This window comes from Notechis scutatus, chromosome 2, assembly GCF_049901735.1.
Source record: "Notechis scutatus isolate UNSWTSFEM ecotype Mainland chromosome 2, rNotScu1.2, whole genome shotgun sequence".
Taxonomy (NCBI): domain Eukaryota; kingdom Metazoa; phylum Chordata; class Lepidosauria; order Squamata; family Elapidae; genus Notechis; species Notechis scutatus.
This window is the reverse complement of record NC_142010.1, coordinates 106,199,957-106,219,984: the sequence shown is the minus strand read 5'-3', so window position 1 is coordinate 106,219,984 and position 20,028 is coordinate 106,199,957. Positions and strand designations below refer to the sequence as shown.

Sequence of the window (20,028 nt, the reverse complement as noted above, 5' to 3'; positions counted from 1 at the left end):
AATCCTACCTAATCCAAGAAAATGCATAATTAGGAACATTAGATATAAAATCAATTAATAGATTAAATTCTAGTTTTTAAAATCTGGTGTGACTTATTTAACTACCTTGTAAACAACAGAAAATCATAGACTATCAACAGTAAGAATTATTATTCTCTAAAGAAAAATTTAAAAAATCTACTTCTCTACTTGTAAACTCTATTTAAAATCATGTTCTATTTCACTATCAATTCAATTCACTTTTCAAAAGAACCTGATCACTTCATTGGAATATAATCTCTTATTTCAATCTTCTGTCTCTTATTCAGCAAACACTGTGCCATGAAATATCCTGGTTTTTGGTGTGTGTGTGTGTGTGTGTGTGTGTTTGTTTGTTTGTTTGTTTGCTTGCTTGCTTGTATGCTGGCTGGTTTTTGCAATGCTTCGAAATTTGCTCCTGGAAACCCGCATCAAACTCTCCTGAAGCCATTCATGAGTCACCTGGGGCTTTAAGGAGTCTGCCTCTCTTGCTCCCAGGTAAACATGGGGTGAGGAGTTCTCAAATTTTCTAGCCTGTGCTGAAGGAGGAAGCCAGTGCCAGCATTACACCTAGCTAGTTGAAACACAAGCTGGTTAGTTGAAAGACAAGCTTTATCCAGGCCAATCTGAGTTCTTTTCTACTTCGGCACTCTACTCACAAGAAACCCTCCAGGCCATAGGACACCTGCTTTCAGCCAGACATTCTAAGGATGAATCAGCAAATTTTGCTGGCATTCAGTTAGCCCTTTTAGCAGCCCAACACAATAAGATAATTCTTAATGGGAGTACCCTAGGTGATCTAGCTGGGGAGTTTACTTTTAGTTCCTCACGTGGGAGTAGTGTTATTGATTTTGTGCTGGTATCCCAGCTTCTTAGAAAGGCAGTCCGTGCTTTCTATGTGGACTGCCTTACGGAGAGCGACCACTACCCCCTGGTTACAATCATTGGGCTTTCCTCAAATATACATCTCCCTAGGGGTCCCCAGATATTAGATCCCTATGTGGCCTCGTATACAAGGAGGATCAAATGGTCTTCTAATACTGAAAGTAAGTTCCACTCCTTTTTATCATCTCCGGAGTGTCTCAGCCTATACAATCAGGCCCTAACAAGTAGTGGCCCAGGGACAATCTCTGCCTTTGTCCATAGGCCAAGAGGTCCATATCATTCAAGAAGTAATTCTTGGTTTGACAAAGAGTGTCTGATGCTCAGGAACCAGATTAATCAGGTTTACCGCTCTATTGTAATCGAGGGGATAAATGCCCACCAGAGGACTACTATCGCTTGAAGTGGGAGTATAAAGGACTAATTGCTAAGAAAAAGAAAGCTAAAGAGAGAGAGAAGTGGGATCTATTTCTTCTCTCCGTTCAGCAGAAGAACACTCGATTATTTTGGCAAATTGTTGCCAGCTCCTTGCCGGGTCATCAAGAACTCCCCGTCTGCTGTATTTCCAACAGAGATTGGGAAAACCATTTCTTGGCAATTTTCCAGGCGTCAACAAGTTCGACCGTGCTTGGGCCACAGCTGCCTCCTTTAGTTCTTGACTGGAAACCCATAACTCATGCTGAGATTACCGAGTTTATCTTCGAGTTCAAGTCAGGCAAAGCCCCTGACTCTGATGCTATACCCCCTGATTTGCTAAAATCCAATCCCAAGTGGTGGATTCCTCTCTTAGCAAGACTCTTTATGCATATCAATACCTCTGGCAGGATCCCTAGCTCCTGGAGCTTAGCAATTATTGTTCCAGTTTTTAAACGAGGAAATAGAAACAACCCAGCCGACTATCGCCCCATAAGCCTGCTCTCCATCATTGGGAAACTGGATTCTAAATATCTCCAATGTGGACTCCTCACTTGGGTCGAGGAGTCTAATATTATTGGTGCTGAACAGATTGAGTTTAAAGAGGGCTGTGCCACACTGGACCATTGCTTTGTCTTAGCGCACCTTGTCGATAAATATACTACCATACCAGGTGGCAAACTTTTTACTGCTTTTATTGATCTAAAGTCAGCCTTTGACTCAGTCCCTAGGGGACTGTTGTGGTCAAAACTGCTCAAAAGTTCTTTTGATAGACATCTTCTGTTCCTAATTTGATCCTTGTACAACCAGACCTCTAGTCAGGTCAGGTGTGGTTTGCAGGGAGAACTTTCAAATCCTATCCTGATTAAGAACGGAGTAAGGCAGGGTTGTGTTCTGGCTCCTCTTTTGTTTAATTTATTCTTATCTGACTTGGCCTTTCACATTGGACGTATTGAGTCCCACGCCCCAAAGCTGTCAACTATGAAGATCCCGCTTCTCCTTTATGCTGACAATGCGGCCCTCCTTTCATTGTCAAGGCCAGGTCTGAAAAGATTACTTTCTGCATTTGGGTCTTTCTGTGCTGAGAACCACTTGTCCATTAATTATGACAAATCCAAAGTATTGGTGTTCTCTAAAGCCCGGAAATTGTATAACTGGCCTATCAATGGTAATGCTGTTAAGCAGGTTTCCCATTTTAAATATTTAGGTATTCAATTTCAGAACACCGGTGCTTGGACTAGACATAGAACCCAGGTGCTGAATTCGGCCTCCTGTAGTTACCAGCAGATTTTAAGATTTTTTTATACTCAAGGAGGCCAGTTTATTCCTTCTGCTCTGCGTATTTACAAAGCCAAAACTTTGGCTCAAACTCTTTATGGAATTCCCATATGGATACGGGGCTTCAAGGATTGTATTGAAAGAACCCAGGCTGTCTTTCTTAGAAAACTTCTGGGTCTTCCTCCTTGTGTTGGTTTTGCTCCGATGTACCTGGAACTGGGCACTCGATCAGTTGAATATATGGCCTGGATTAACACCCTTAAATGGTGGTTCTGGGTGCTCTTTCTGGCAGTTCCTGGTAGCTACCTCTCCCTGGTGTTTGCTGACTCTCATATTTCTCGTTGGGAGAGGGAGCTGATGAAGAAATTACACCTGCTAGGTTTTACAGGGGATGCCCTGGGAGATTATGGCCTTAAAGACGCCCAATTTAGGGTAGTCCAATGGCTTGTGGACATTGACTTGCAATATCTACAAGCCAGAGCTAACAAAACTTGCTCCCCTCTGATCTTCAGGCAATTTAATAATTACGGACTGAGGGTGGCTTCCTATTTTTACACTCTAACCATTCCCAAGTATAGAAGAGCTTTCTCCCTAGCTCACTTTAATGTCTTGCCCTCAGCACTACTGGATGGGATATTTAAGAGGCTCCCGATTAAAGAGCGGCTATGCCCCTGTGACAGAGCTGAGGTTAAAACTGTGGAGCATGTTCTTTTATATTGCCCTATATATAACGCAGGCAGATCTAAGTTACTGTCTCTCCTTGAAACAGACCCTTCTAGACCCAGTGTTAGTAATTTGTTCTTATATTGTCTAGGGGCTGGCTCCTCATACATCACTTCTCAGGTTTCCAAATTTTTTTTAAGAGCTATAACCATCAGAGGAGAACGCTGTAATTCCCCTTAGTCAAGTTTTTGGTGACCAATTGTTCATGATTAATTTTCCCATGCTCTTCTTTTATTGTACTTGTGTTTTGGTCTGTGACTGCAAATAAAGTATTATTATTATTATTAATTTATTATTTCAGCAGGTCTCCTGAAACTAATATATATGCTGACTTTTTACACCAGGCTTGTCAAACCTGTGGCCAATGGGCTGCATGCAGCCCTGAACAATTAGAAATGTGGCCCCACAAGATCTTAAACCTTATATTGGAATGTATATATATTAACTATGTTATATACATGTAGGTGTGTTCGGGTCTTTTCCCGTGTAAGATTAAGAGTATCTTGGCGACATTTCGGCGAGGTCCCACTCGCCATCCTCAGGCTGGTGCTTTCGGCTTTGTGCCAGTGCAAGCAGTGCAAGCAAACTATATTATAAATTTTATATGCAGCCCAATAAAATTTCTCTCCACTCAATGCAGACCAAACCAACTTAAATATTGGACACCCAAGCTTTATATCAATTCTTCCCCGTTACAGATTATGCCACTTTCCAATACAGCACAATGATCAAATCAGGGAAAGAGAGAAGGAAGATACAGAAAAGGAAGAAACAACACAAAGATGTTGTATATGAGATGGGAGGCAGGTAAATTTTATAAAAAAATAAATAAATTATAAATGAAAATAGATTAATCAGAAACCAAATAAAATGAAGGACTTGGGCTGGAGCAGAAAAAAAAATATCCTATTTATTTCCAGCCTGAATTTGTATGAATATTTATACTGAAGTTGAATTTTTCAAACCAAACAGCAAAATGAAATGTTATTGCAGAGCCTTATGCTTGAGTAAATTACTGGGGCCACGCATAGAAACACAATACAAAGCATTGGTATGTAAATCAGTGATTGACAGATTAAGTGCCATCAACTTAGCAACCACATGCAAATCAAGACAGGTCATTTTTCCATGACTGTCACTGAGTCCCATAGAAGAGAATAAAGGTTATAATCTCATAGGGAAGATAAACTGTTTCGTCTTGTTTTTCAAATCATAACTTTATTATAGTCAGAACTGTAAAAAGAAAATGGTTTTTTTTGCCAGCATTTTCATTAATCATCATGATCAGAGTGTGTAACACTACCATAAACTTTAGGGAAGTACCGTCATATCTGCTTGCTTTCTTATCTGTATTTACAAAAATAGAACTACTTGTTTTTACTTTGGAGAACACCTCTGAATTAAGGTTTCCAGAAAGCAATGATTACATGCTGCCTTTCTTTAAGCATATATATTTATTCATGATACAATACAGGTTTTACCACCTGTCTGTTTCATTCTAAGCAAATAACCATGACTGTATCAGTAGCACTTACAAAGAGTTTGGAGAATAAAGGACTGTTGATAGAGTTCATTCAATAAGCATGACATTAACTTTCAACAAAATGAAGGCCAAGAATGAATTGTGAATTCCTTGACTAGATTAAAAGCCTTTAATTACACAATTATTACTTGTTCAGACAAGTCTTCCATACAACTTCTGTCATCACCCAACAATCATTTGTGCCCACCTGAATATTGGGATGCCCTAGTTTGTAATAAGAAGAGAGTGTATTCTTTGTCTGCTATAAGGCTTTTTAACTTCTAGGTCAGATGAAATGCATGGGTCTCTCAAAATAATTAGTTCTTCCTCATCAATCACTTTTCTGCATGTGCCTTACTTTTTTTTGAAAATGAAAATAAATTAAAGGACTGCCTGCAAACATTAACAGGAATAAAGTATAAAATTGCCATTTAATTTTACCTGGGAGGAGGGGTAGGGAGCAGAGATGTGAATAATTTACAGATTCCCTGTCTTCCTTTGATTGTTTAATCAACATTATCTCATCCAATAATACATGTCTGCAACACTTATGAAATAAAGTGTTAATTGAATTGTCTTATCTATTGCCAGATTTTTAAATCATTACTGTAAGTAACTATGTTGCTGTCATGCCACTATAGTATACATTGTCCTTGCTTACCAACTGTTTTGTTTAGTGATTGTTCAAGTTAGGACAATTAAAAAAAAACATTTTGCAACCAATTCTCACTTTTACAGCTATTACAACATCCCGGGTACTTTACAACCAATGCACATTTATAATCATTGCAGTGTCCAGAAGTCACATGATTACCATTTGCTAGTTTCAGAACAGTCTTCCAACAAGCAGACTTGATGGAGAACTAGAAAGTGAAGTTGCAAGTTGCAGTCATGTGTTGAAAGCAGAAATGATGTTCCAAATCATGCATAGTCAGATGATATTTTACTTAGTGACCACTACATTTACCACCTGAGTTACTAATCCCAAATATGGTCAGTAAGCAAGGACTACCTGCATTTATATCACTTTCTCAGTAAGAATTTTTACAAATGTTCAGTTTTGTATTATTTACAAAATCTGAGTTCACTCAGACTTCACAACAGGAATGTCTATAAGATTTCATTGCATAATAATAAAAACTATATTAAAAATAACTTATAATAAAGGGGTTTGGGCTGAGAAACTTCGTGATTGAGTGACCCAAAAATACCCAGTCAGGTTCTGTGTCTAAAAGAGGACTAAAAAAAACATGGTCGCCAAATTTCTAATCCAGCACAAAACTTAATTTAGTTTAACTGAATCTAAATTAATTTAGATTTAATAAGTTAGAAACTTCCAAGCCCAGAACAAGCAAATTATCAATCATGACTGCATAGAATTTACATTTCTGGGCTATTTACAGTCAAATTCACTGCAATGTATCCTATCATTCACTCACAAGCTAATCAGAAAAATTAAAAAAAAACTGATAGTGTCTAATCTGGTGTCCAATTTGAAACTCAAAACAAATAACTTATTATCATGAAGAGGAAAGCAGGCACAGTAACAAAATATAGAAGATACTGTTGTTGGAAGAGACTTCAAAGACTTTAGTAATCTGGTCTAAGGAAGCAATAACATCTACTGTAGCTGTGAGAATATGTAAATATTTTTGTTTATTATCACATGTCTTCATTGGAGAGTTGAGAATGGGTAAAAATACTGAAGTTAATAGGCCAGATTTCTGGCCTGGGGAAAAGGGGTAGTTTTCCATTTTTCTAATGCATTTTTCTATTTAAAACAATTAAGCACCAAATATAGGCCCAATTTTTCTAAATTTCCACAGATCCATTAGAACCCAGAGAAAATATGTTGATTATTTACCAAACTGTTATACTATTCTCCACCTGCTGTGCTAGTGGTTTTAATATTAGGGTTCTTTTATTCATTTGTTTTGTATTTTAACTAATTTTTTTATAAAATAAATTATCTGATTTATGAATGATGATTAAATTCAAATAATTCTAATGTTTAGAAATAAGCATTTTGTCTTCAGTTACCCAGTGTTCACAAATGAAACAGGTAATGCAAAATTAGCTCAGGTATATACCAGTTTAGAGCTAAGTTTGACACATTTCCGAACACTAAGCAGGGTCATCTTCATTCAACAGAAGTAAAGTAAGAAATAGCAAGCTATAAATTAGATTAGGAATTTGGAAGAGTAATTCCATAAAAAAAATCTACAGCAAATCACTCCCATGCATGCATCCACAAGTGTTGAACATCAAGTGTTGAACTCAGAGATTCTACAACATCTAACAAAGGATAATTTAAAATTGAGAATATGATTCTCTCTCTCTCTCTCTCTCTCTCTCTCTCTCTCTCTCTCTCTCTCTCTCTCTCTCTCCCTCCCCCTGCCCCCTCTTTTTCACAATCCATGCACAACAGTCCTTTAGGAATATAAATAAAACTTCTAACATGTTTCAATAATAAATATGGTAAGCAATTTGGAATATATATTTTTACCATAAGGTTTTGAACATGATTTGAACCTGTTTTACTTGTCTATTCTGCTTTATTTTATTTTTTTCAGAAAAGTACAGAACAGATATTTGGAGGAAATAATTCCGGCTAGAAGTTACAAAATGAATATGTATTGAATACAATAGCATTCCAATCAAGCAAGATTGAAGTACTTTTTTCTTGTGTGGTACTAATTTAAAAATGCATAATCTCATCTGCTGATTTTAAAACAATGCTAATGTATGTCTTATCAACATGTGCAATGTTTTCTATGTCAGGCTATAGCTTTTTGGATCATATCCCATACATTAATTTCTGTACACTGAAAAACCATGGGCAGATAATCTATCCCATGAACATTTTAAAATGGTTGATTCACAGAGCACTAAATGTGGTTTGCTTAGTTTAGGTTTAACTGTGTGAACCAAACTTGAAACCTAAGTTTATGGTGACTAAATAAACTATGACATAGCATGATGTGAAGCCAACCTTTATATACTTTTGACAATTCTATAATGTGAGTAGTAACTAAACTAAGTGATAGAATGGAGGTCAATAATTGAATGCATTTCACTTTTTTGTATAATTAAAATATAAAATCCCATTTCATTAAGAAAATGCTACTTATTAAAAATGCCAAGCAGTATTATTACAGCAACTAAGGCAGAACATGGACATCTCAAGCGTTGTTTTAAAATGTATGCTACATCTCAGCATACTTCGCTAATAACATACTCATAGGATAATATACTTCAATACTTAGTTTATTAAACTATAGCATACTGTGTTCATTTCCTGCTACAGAAGTAGCAGTTTTGTAAGTCAAGGGAAAATAGTATATATCATGCTGCTCAGGAAAACAAGTCAGCTGGGGGAAAATCTATTTTTATTAATGGGGGAGGATACTTTTTCTTCAGTATTACTGGCATTATGAGTAACAAGCCCCCGCACTTTTAACAACAAAAGTAAATGATTACTATTAATTTATATAAGAGAATTTAAAGCAGGTGCTGCTTTCTTCCCCAAATTAAACCATATAATTATTGCCTTTAGGCCAAAGGTTTTCAGTCAATGCCAATCAGTTGAGCTTTTCAATGACTACATTTTCAATGACTTTCACTATGAACAAATGACAATTATTCCTTATTGTTTGGTCTATGCAGATTGGTTCAACTGCAGCTACATGCTCAACCAATTTACACTGTTTTGAGATGGTAGTAAACTAGTTGAAGCTCCTTAATGATTAAGATGGTAATCTAGAGCTAAGCACATTCTTTATGGATACTGCAAATATAAAACTCAAGTTTGTCACAAATCCTGCCATGAACCCCATGTATTTTCAGAATTATGTTGGGCCAATTTTTGTAGTTTATAAACCACTGAAATTTTAATGATACAAAGCAGACAAGTATGACTCTAAACTGTGAACCTAGGTGTTTTTGTTCAAAGTTTGTTGCACTTGCCTCCAAAGGAGCTAAAAAAATACTAAAAAAGTTTGTAATTCTGCCTCCTTTAATTCATTTGTCATCCTGAATTGAACATGTTGATATTGTTTCAGAGATTTACTGTGCTGTCCCGGATGAGTTTGTTTTTCTGTATCTAAAACTTTCATCAGTAAAAGTAACAAATGAAAATCATAATAAACCACTCTAGGTCAACCAGAAATATATTATAATCCTTTAGAATTGTTCTAAAATCTTTACTATTTTATTAAATTATGTATGCATTGACTTTTCCCAAATATTTTTTTTACCTTGGCTAGACATGAGCAGGGATATGCAATTAACAGCCTACATTTATTTATTTGTTTGTCGAATTAATATGGCTACCCGTCTCGCTCAGGATTACTCTGGATGTCATGCAATAAAAACATCAATTTACAAATATTATTCAAACAATTAAATTAATTTAAGATCTGCCACCATATGCTTAAATAACACAGATTTATATCTAAACTTGCATTTATTTGTAAAATTAAAAGTTCAATTTAGAATTATTTCCTTAGTAGTCTTTTCTGATGGAACACATTCTCACTTTTCTTATGATGGAATTTAAGAAAAAAGACAAAATTGACTTTAGGTAGGAAGCAGACTACCACATGAAATTAACAGGAAATCTTTACCATTCATGAAATTTCAATTTGAACATTACTTGAGAATAAATAGAATTAAGAAAATAAGGTGACAAGTCAAATTATTTTGATAATTTTAGAATCTCATCTGCAAATAGGAAACTATCCAACTGCTGTCAACTACAAGAAAAATAGAAGACATCTGAAAATACTAAAAATATTCAGAGAAATCAGTGAATAACTAAATGAAAATATTAATTGCCTGCCTTTGTTAATGAAGATAAACAGCTGCCCCAGTCTCGCTTTTCCAATTCTTTTTTTCATGAATAGAGGCAACTGCTTCTGTAATTTTTCAAAATACTTTACCCAGGTATTCTATTGCTATAGTACACAACAAGGGATTAGAATACTTTGCTGCGGTTAAAAGAGCATCAATGCATCTCTTTTCCTCTGACTACAGAATGTCTGCTCATTTGTTCACATTGATTAACTATCTACCTATCCACTGTGAAAAGACGGGTAAAACAGCTTTTGGCTCTTCCTATGGCTCATGGAACTCTATTCAACTGCAACTGCCAAAAAATGGTGGTGCACTTTCCCATCATTCCAGGAGAGAAAACATACACAAATTGTAGCTAAATCTAAAAATATTGCTTGAAAAAAACAGAAAGAACTCAACAAAAAAGGTAAAATTCCATAGTGACCCTGCTACATGCCATTCTGATGCTAACTATTTCACTTGTTGGCAAATATAACAAATTAGCACATGCTAATTAATAAAGTAAAAAAGAAACATGATAGATAAGCTATATTGTATCAATTTATCCATATGTAAAAAAGAGAATTCAAAGATTAATTGTAAAAAAAAATCTGCTTTCATCACTTTTCTCCTTTCCTGGCTCACTGCCACCGTTGGAAACTGAAATAACTAACTACCCCTCCCCATCTAATATGTAAATAGATTATATATGTCAATAATTAAACCACATGTCCGATTTAGGAATGGAGATGCTTTCTGGGGAGGGTGGGAGATACAGCCATATTAGACGTGCTTATTCATTATCCAATCTAAGCAAATCCAAGAGAGAAAAAAATTAGCGGGTAAGGGAGAGATGTTCTGCTTATAATATGGTATGTACCCTGCAGTTTCTTGGCAAATAAGTATAACAGAAATCAAAACCATCAGGAACAAGATGTTGGCAAACCATAACTTAAAATAACACATATTTTTTCATCACAATATTAGGCAGTTTGAGACTCAGAAATATATATTTTTGAAAGAAAGTTCATATTTGAGAAATTATACAGTACCCAATTTTACATGGACAAAAAGCTGCTACTTGGGAGCTAAAACAGAATTACATTAGACATCCTCACAAAACATTAGAACATTGTCTCCTGCCTTTCTAGATGTAGGTCCCAATTGCCTCACAAAGCTGCCCTCTGCTTTTAGCTCCTTATCAAAGACAAAGTCTACTTCAAATAGCATTATAAATTTATTACACATTGCACATTGCTAGATTTTCTGTAAACATGAATCTATGTAGGCATTCTTTCTTATAGCTTCTTAATACACACTCATAACAAGATCCATGGCCATATTGGATTTGTGGCACATGAACCAAAGGCAGGAAATATTTTTGTGTATCACTGAATTTATTAGATAAGAGTACAGTAATTGGCTCGATGCCTGTGCCAGACACAAAATCTTAATCTACCTCACAATAAGTACTGTGCACAAATCCAAGAAATGCACTCTGAGTTAATACAAACTGCTCTATTTTGTTCCTTAACTGCCAGTGGAAGAGGAATTAAGCAGCATGCCGACTTCCCCAAACAACTATATCACATAATGGAACAATCCCCCACTGTCTTAAAATTCATTGTAGCCAGAAGTTGGCCTTGAATTCTCTGCAGCTGGCAGAAAAACGAACAAACATTATTACATGCAGAGTCTGATACCCCACAGCACTGAGCAGGAAGATCTCAAGTGCTTGCTTACCCTGGATTCCCTGGTAGCATTTTTGTCTTGGAAAATCTAGAGATATTTAGGTACACTGAGTCTTATTTGTAAGTGATGTTTTCAGTTGCATTTTCCCAAAGGAACTAACTCTTTTAAACTTCAACAAATTTATTATATACATGTAATAAATGCATTAAACTCTACGTAAAAACCAAGAATAAAATGTCGGTATTACAATAAACTAAGTCTTGGGAGAGTTTCTTCTGTCTTTCTCACTCATTCATAATCTCACAGAGCCATATACTCTCACACTCTTCAGAACTCATAGGTTTTTTTTCTCCATTTCCCCTTTTTTAAATATAATTTTATTTAAAGTTTTAAAAGCAAGAATAAATAATAAAAGCTGAAAGATAGTAAAAGAGAAGAAAAAGAAATAAAAGAAGAAACTAACGTAAAAAAAAAAAAACCACTAGAAAAAAGATAGAAAAAAAAGATAGGAAGAAGAGTTTTCACTGTTCTTTACAGCAGTTAAAAATACTATTTTAGACTTTTTAAGTTTACATTCTTTCTCTAAAGTTACATCGTGATTCTTTTCTCACCTGATTATAAAGTAAATAGATCCTAAGCAGTTTCCAGTCAGCAATAAAAGAAGACATGTATAGAGATTCTCAATCATCCAGGTCATGGTTGTCCCAAAGGTGCTTTTCCAAAAGACAAAAGGATTTTCTTTGGGTTTTTTTTTCTTTGAAAAACTTTTACTCCTTATCCAAGAAACTTTTTCAATTGATGACAAATCGAAAAAGCTTCTTGGATGAGAAGAAAAATGTTTTCAAAGGAAAAAAAAAACAAGAAAGTCCAGCTGCCTTTTGGAAAGCACTTTTGGGACAATAAAAGAAGATATTTATTTATTCATCCAATTTATATAGCTGCCCATCTAACAAACACATGACTCTGGGTGGCATACATCAAAGATAAAACAATCAATAAATACTTTAAAAATTATTAGCAAATTACATTATTCTATAAGTTTATTTTTTAAATCTTTACTCCTACAATTCTCTAATCTTGTTTTATATCACTGTTCAATATTTGAAGAAGTAAAATAAACAGGAGAAGAAACAATAAATATACCTGTCATAACCCTTTTTGGATCTCATAGGCTTTTGTTAGATCTCCATTGACAATTATTTGTGCTTTCTGGGAAATATAAATCAATCTTACTAATTTAATAAAATGCTCTCCAAAATTCCTATCTTCCAAATTGTGCAACCAGGAAGGCCCATTCAAATTGTAAAAGGTGTTCTCTATGTCTAAGAAAATCGGTGCACCTTGTTTTCATTGTATTGCTCCAAATGTTCCAAAATGTAGAACATTTCTTATACAGTATTAAACTTAGGTAAAAACCCACATTGACCCTTATGAATAAATTCCTGCAAACTTATTTTCAATTTCTCAGCCAAAATCTCTATTAAATAATTTATAACTTTGACTTAATAATGATATCAGCTTATAGTTTCTTGCCAAATATTTTCCCTCCTTGGATATTAATCTGTCTCTCCACCCAAATCACCTGACAATATAATATTAGCTTTTCTCCAGATCTCTGGCATCTCTGTAGCCCTCTGGCATCTTACTCTCTGTATACCACCATCATATTTTGTAAAAGATGTAAAGTACATCCTCAAAGCTTATTTATAATATTATAGGAAATGCATTGTTAATAATCCATCAGGTCCAGGCACAATTTCTGTTTTAGCCTTTTTTAATAACTGTAAACATTCCTTATTGTTTTGGGGGCTGTCATAATCTGTTTCTATTTCTCTGTAATCTTTAGGAATTCTGTTTCTTTAAATATGCATCTATTTTCCACTGGGAAAATTCTTCTCCTTCCCATAAGTTGGAATGATATTGATGAGATCCTTTTTGATAGTTTTGATAGTGTTATTACAGTATCTCCCTCTTATAATTTCAATACCATTTTCTTTTTTTTCTTTTCATAATTTATATGTTCACCATTTCCCTGGTTTATCTGCAAAAACATTTTTTCTTTTGCATAATTCATTGTCATTTCCATTTCTTTTAGTGTTAACATAGAAAATTGTCACTGTAGAATTATTGAGAAATATTTACTTTCTCTGGAAACTTTTTCATTTTTTAAATCTCATCCAAAATAATTTGTGTCTTGTTGCCTCTTCTTTTTGAGTTTACTATTATGTTGCATAAACTGCTCATGACAATTTTCCCAAATCATTCTTACATCTATAGCTTAATTAAGATTGATTTTTATAAAAATAAAACCATTTAATTTTTTTACAGTCTTTCACTATTACTTCTTTCTGTATCAACATTTTATTTAACGACCATCTGAAAGAACTGGGTTTCCATTTAAAAATGAAACTCACTGAATTATAATCTGCAAAGCTCTTTGGCAGTATTTTCTCTATGAACCTTAAATTCAAATTCTTCAAAATCCAAGTCATGTCTATTCCCAAAATAGATTTACATTGTGCAGAAAAATAATTATACTCTCTTGAATTGGCATTTTAAAGTTTCCATGCATCAATATCATTAAATTGTCATTTTTTAAAAACTGTCATAGTTTAACTTATAAATTTTAATATTTTTCTAAGAAGTTCTATTTGTAAGATCACTTCAATCCAATCTTCTATTAAATGCAGTGTTCATAAGAAAAGCCCATTAATCTGTCAATAAGTTCTTTACAGAAGATTTATCGATCATTAATTAGAGCATACATTCCCAATGAGACCTAACCCCATGTAGATGTTTTCCCTCCTGCTTTAATCCAGAAAGAATGTTGACTCACCAAGTGTAATTATTTTATCCTTGCACTTAGAAAAACCTCTTCTTAACTGTAAATGAATTACATCCAATAGTGATTAATAAAGTGAGGTGTTTTTGTGAATCTTGCATTCTAATAAGCTTCATTGAAGCTGTGAAACTCCTTAATCCTCAGCCACTCAATTCACAGTGCTGGCCAAAATTTATTATCTAGGGGCCTATCTCTGCTTCAATTTTCTGCTCCTTCTATCTTTGATACAGTAGTTACAGCTCTTCTAGTCCGCCACAGATCCTCATTCAGAAACCTGTTTTTTTCAATTTCCTAATTTTATATAAGATCAATTTCTTTTAATGGTTAGCCTTGGATCTTTAAATTCATGCAGAAATCCACCTGGCTACACATGCAGAATTGTTGAGGAATTAATGTTAATAATAATGATTTATTAATAATAATTAATGTTATATTGTTGAGGAATATATGCTATATTCTACTATCTTTCTATATTAGCCAATTATGATAACAAACTTAATAATGATTTTATTCTAACATTAACTAAACTAATTTCCTCATATATTTTGTTTTAGAAGCCACCTAAAATGGTTTCACTATTTTTATCTAACACATCAACACTTTGACAAGGAAAGTTTTGTCAGCATTCCTGTCCATTCCAACTTCTGAAACCTGGTAGGGCTGAAAAAAGAGCAGCACAAAGAAAGTCAGCATCATGTATACATTTTGGACCATATGCTAATTACATTGCTTAAACTGGATCTCATTTCATATGACTTTGCAAGAGGTAAAAATGGTTTACAGATCCATAATGCCACTTGCAATGTTTAACCCCTAAAGACTATTTGTGGGTGATTCAATAGATCCTTTCTTTTCTTCTCTTTCCTGCTTCAGTGAAATCTTCCTGCTTGGAAGAACAGAGAAACCTATCAAGGGAATATCTGTTTAATGCAGAAAGAGATGTGAGACTCTTATAGTAAATGTGCATTGATCCCCTCAACATTCTGGCCTTGAAGTTCCACTATCACATTTGTTAATCATCCTTAAATATTATTCAAAAGTTTACTATAATTGATCTAAAATATTTTATCAGCAACTTTTACAAATTGCTCAGGAAAGACTCAATGGGTGATAGCCTGTCCACTTATTCCTTAAAAAGAATGGTTTAGTTGTTTTTGGAGGAAATAGTTTGCTTTAACTTCCAGCTCAGTTATTTTTCAGACTTTAAAATTATCTGTGTTTTATGAGCTTCAAATGGGAAAACATGCTCTTTGCCAATGACATAAATTCTCTGTTAAGCACTCTGGCAACAGGAGGAAGGCCAAGGAAAAATAAAGTACTAGATTTCATTATTATTTAGCAGTTCAATTTACAGAAGTGTTTTAGAACTATAAAGAGAAAGTTTTAGTAGGACTTTTTCAGTAAAAAACAACTTGAAATCCTATCTAGGTTCTTAAAATTGAATAATTTGAAAGGCAATAATGGAAACAGCAACGCAAGAAAAATATTATTAAATATTTAAATATTTTATCTAAGAATAAAATATTAGATATTAAAATTATAAATGCCAGACTAATTGTCAGAAATAATTAATTACAAATAAAAATTACACTGGCATATAAAATAAAGCTAATAAAGCTAAATCATTTATTGTTGTTGTTAGTTGCGAAGTCCTGTCTGACCCATCGCGACCCCATGGACAATGTTCCTCCAGGCTTTCCTGTCCTCTACCATCTTCTGGAGTCCATTTAAGCTCACGTCTCCTGCTTCAGTGACTCCATCCAGCCATCTCATTCTCTGTTGTCCCCTTCTTCTATTGCCCTCAATCTTTCCCAGCATTAGGCTCTTCTCCAGTAAGTCCTTCCTTCTCATTAGGTGGCCAAAGTGTTTAAGTTTCATCTTCAGGATCTGGCCTTCTAAAGAACAGTCAGAGTTGATCTCCTCTAGGACTGACCAGTTTGATTGGCTTGCAATCCAGGAAATTCGCAGGAATCTTCTCTAGCACCATAGTTAAAAGGCCTTAATTATTTGGTGGTCAGCTTTTCTTATGGTCCACAGCCATACATTGCAACTGGGAAAGCCATAGCCTTGACTATACACACTTTTGTTGGCAGGATGATATCTCTGCTTTTTAGTATGCTGTTTAGATTTGCCAGTTTTCCTCCTCAGGAGCAAGCGTCTTTTAATTTCTTGGCTGCAGTCCCCATCTGCGGTGATCTTGGAGCTCAGGAAAATAAAATCTGTCACTACCTCCATTTCTTCCCCATCTATTTGCCAGGAATTGAGAGGGCTGGATGCCATGATCTTAGTTTTCTTAATGTTGAGTTTCAAGCCAACTTTTGCACTTTCCTTCTTTACCCGCATCAAGAGGCCCTTTAGTTCCTCTTCACTTTCTGCCTTTAAAGTGGTATCATCTGCATATCTGAGGTTATTGATATTTCTCCTGGCAATCTTAATTCCAACTTTTGATTCATCTAGCTCTGCCTTTCTCATGATGTGCTCTGCATATCATTTACACCTTTCCCCAAAAATCCCAAGGTAATTTTGCTTTTACTTTTCCACATATTTGGACAAAACAACCATTATTTGAAATAGATTACATGAAGACTAGCATGAACTCACCAGTGGAGTTTACAATCAAGCATGAATTTGAATTTGAATCCTGTCCTGGACCAACATTACAGTTCTTTCTAACACTACTGAAATAATGGCTGTTTCAATCTGGAATGTGACAAGCATTCAAATTAAAATCTAGATATGACTAAGGTTTGCAAATCTATGGCTAGATGGCAAGTTTTTTCATCATTATCCTCATCAAGAATGAGGAAGCAGTTATCGTACTTAAATGGGAAAAAGTACAAATCATCAATGAAACATTCAAGCACAGCACTGTGCCAAGAACATACCCAAACTGCACAGCTGACTTTTTAGACAAAATATATCTGTCTAAAATATGAGCCCAGAAAAAAGCAATTTAGAAAAATGGACTAGCTTCTTAATAGAATACTAAAAAGAAATTGGAGAAGCCATCCATTTATCCATCCCTCATGTCGCAGCCTATATGATTTTTGTACTTAACACTGAGTAAAAGTCCTACCTTCATGAAAATATCCTGGGTGTACATTTCTTTTGAGTAGATTTTGTATGTCTATTTTATCCATCTATCTGAACAAAGGAAATTAATGACAGTAATGCTAGAGGACAGAAAGATTTCTTTGTTACATATCCAAAATCATATTTGATTACTCTCTCCCTCAAAAAAGCGGACAGAAATACAGGAAGGAAACAGAGTAGGCAAAGATAAAGAATAGAACTTCAATCAGTTTTGCATCCAACTCCAAATCAATGATTGATCACTACTCTATTTGGTGACTAGTAGATGACCACTTCCCCTTGATGTTATGTATTTTCCTCTTTATTGCTGTGGCTGAGGTTGTACAGCAGTTTTAAGTGGATTGATTGTAGTCATGTCCTCCTCCCCATTTATTAAACTAGATAAATAATATTGGCAAGCATACAAAGTAAATCTGATCTTAACTGAACACTGCTCTGAAATACCAAGAATACCTTCACATCCGCAAGCTCTATTTATTAGGTTATGAAAAACTGAATTCTAAATCTGATAAAGTACAGCCCTTTTACTCTTCTCTTTATTCTTGGGCCAGCAAAATTGAACTTGGAATTGGAAAATAAATACATGCAAAATGTATGAATGCACCAACTCTTCCATTACTAAGAATGTCAAGGGACATAAAAGTTATCTGAAGGCTTGTACAAACTTCAACCACTTCTAGCCTATAAAAAACCCCAAATATATGTTTCTAAGATCACCACCATATTATCACTCTTAAGTATGTCATGCACATTGTTCATTCCTGCAAAATCTTCAGTAGACGCCTTTCACTATTTATTATCTCATCCTGGCGTCAGGCAGTCTCTCCACTGTCTGATGGACATAGTGTCCTTTAAAAAAAATTATCATGCTCTAGGAGTTCTATAACAACCATAGAAATGTTCCCCATCTGAATCTTAATAAATAATTTTGAATAGAAAAACTTTGCAATGTGAAGGATAATAAAGGAAATAAGGTAGAACTCTTTCCAGTCTAGATGTTCTGTTTAGTTCTACTAAGTCAGTATATATTTATGATTAATGTATTCACAGAAGCTAAATTGCAGTGAGATTACAGTCACAAAGCAGAGTTTCCATCATTTATTTATTTATTTTTATTTATTTATTTGATTTGCCAATTGTTTACAAGATAATAAGTATAAGTGTATACATAGTTGTGAATACATGAAATGGGTACATATAAGAAAAATAAAAGAATAAGAGAAACAATAGGACAGGGACGGTAGGCACGTTGGTGCGCTTATGCACGCCCCTACAGACCTCTTAGGAAAGGGGTGAGGTCAATAGTAGACAGTCTAAGGTTAAAGTTTTTGGGGTTTGGGGAAGAGACTACAGAGTCGGGTAGAGTATTCCAGACATTGACCACTCTATTGCTGAAGTCGTATTTCCTGCAATCAAGTTTGGTGCGGTTTACTTTGAGTTTGTATCTATTGTGTGCTCTTGTGTTGTTATGGTTGAAGCTGAAGTATTCATTGACAGGTAGGACATTGCAATGTATGATTTTATATACCATGCTTAAGTCAGACCGAAGACGGCGTAATTCAAGGTTTTCTAGTTCTAGAATTTCAAGTCTGGTGGCATAAGGTATTCTACAACGAGTAGAAGAGTGGAGAACTCTTCTTGTGAAATATTTCTGGACTTTCTCAATTGTGTTAATATCAGATACGTAATGAGGGTTCCAGACTGATGAACTGTATTCGAGTATTGGTCTAGCAAATGTTTTGTATGCTCTGGTTAGTAGTGTGATATTACCAGAGAAAAAGCTACGTAGGATTAGGTTAACAACTCTTAATGCCTTTTTGGCTATGTAGTTGCAGTGGGCTCTAGCACTTAGATCATTAGAGGTGAGTATTCCAAGGTCCTTTACAGAGCTTGGGTCATCAACAAGATCTTGGCTATTCAGCTTGTATTTTATTTTCTGATTTTTTTGCCAATATGTAGGACAGAGCATTTATTTGTTGAGATTTGAAGTTGCCATTTGTTTGACCATTCAGATACATAGTCAAGATCTTTTTGTAGGGTAGCAGTATTGTCTGTGGTATTGAACAGCTTTACATCATCAGCGAATTTGGTTCACTTTGGTGTTTTTTTTAATGAGGCACTAACTGCAACTTCAGTGAAATGTAAAATTACTAATAGCCAAATTGTTCAAACATTGAACAAATCACCACCACCAACATAGCTAATAAAAATCTACAGTGAAAGTAGAAATTAGGGGAAACAGCCAGTTAAAAACAAAACTAACACTGAAAAATGAAAGGATCAGCAAAAATTGCAAGTAAAAACAAAGAAATAGATAATTTAGAATTTCTCAAAACCAAAAAGTCAGCCTGTTAGATATCTGTCGAAGTGGTTGTTTAAAAAATAAAAATAAAGAAAAACCTTCAAGATATTAAACATTTAAAAAATATTTAGTGCCCTTATATCCACAAAATTTAACTAGCTATGGGTAAAGTAATTAAACTACAATTAATATTGTCAGATGAAGAGAAGCAAAACATGCTGAAATAAGAGGCTGGTCAAATTGGTACACAATCCCACAGCATGTCTTTTTAACCATGGTTAAGAGACAGAAAGTATTATAGTGATTGGGTCTTATGAGATTCAAGGGTGGATAAGTATAAATTACTTACGGGCAAATGGGCAAAACCATTTCAGAAAATTAGATGCATTTTTATCCATAACTATTCTAACTACCAATATGCATATCCTT

General features: G+C 34.7%; 1 protein-coding gene across 6 annotated transcripts in view; it reads right to left on the bottom strand.

Moving 5' to 3' along the window:
• QTGAL (queuosine-tRNA galactosyltransferase) overlaps nucleotides 1-20,028 on the bottom strand; it is a 147,796-nt gene that overhangs the window by 73,917 nt on the left and 53,851 nt on the right. The gene's annotated exons all lie outside the window — the stretch shown is intronic.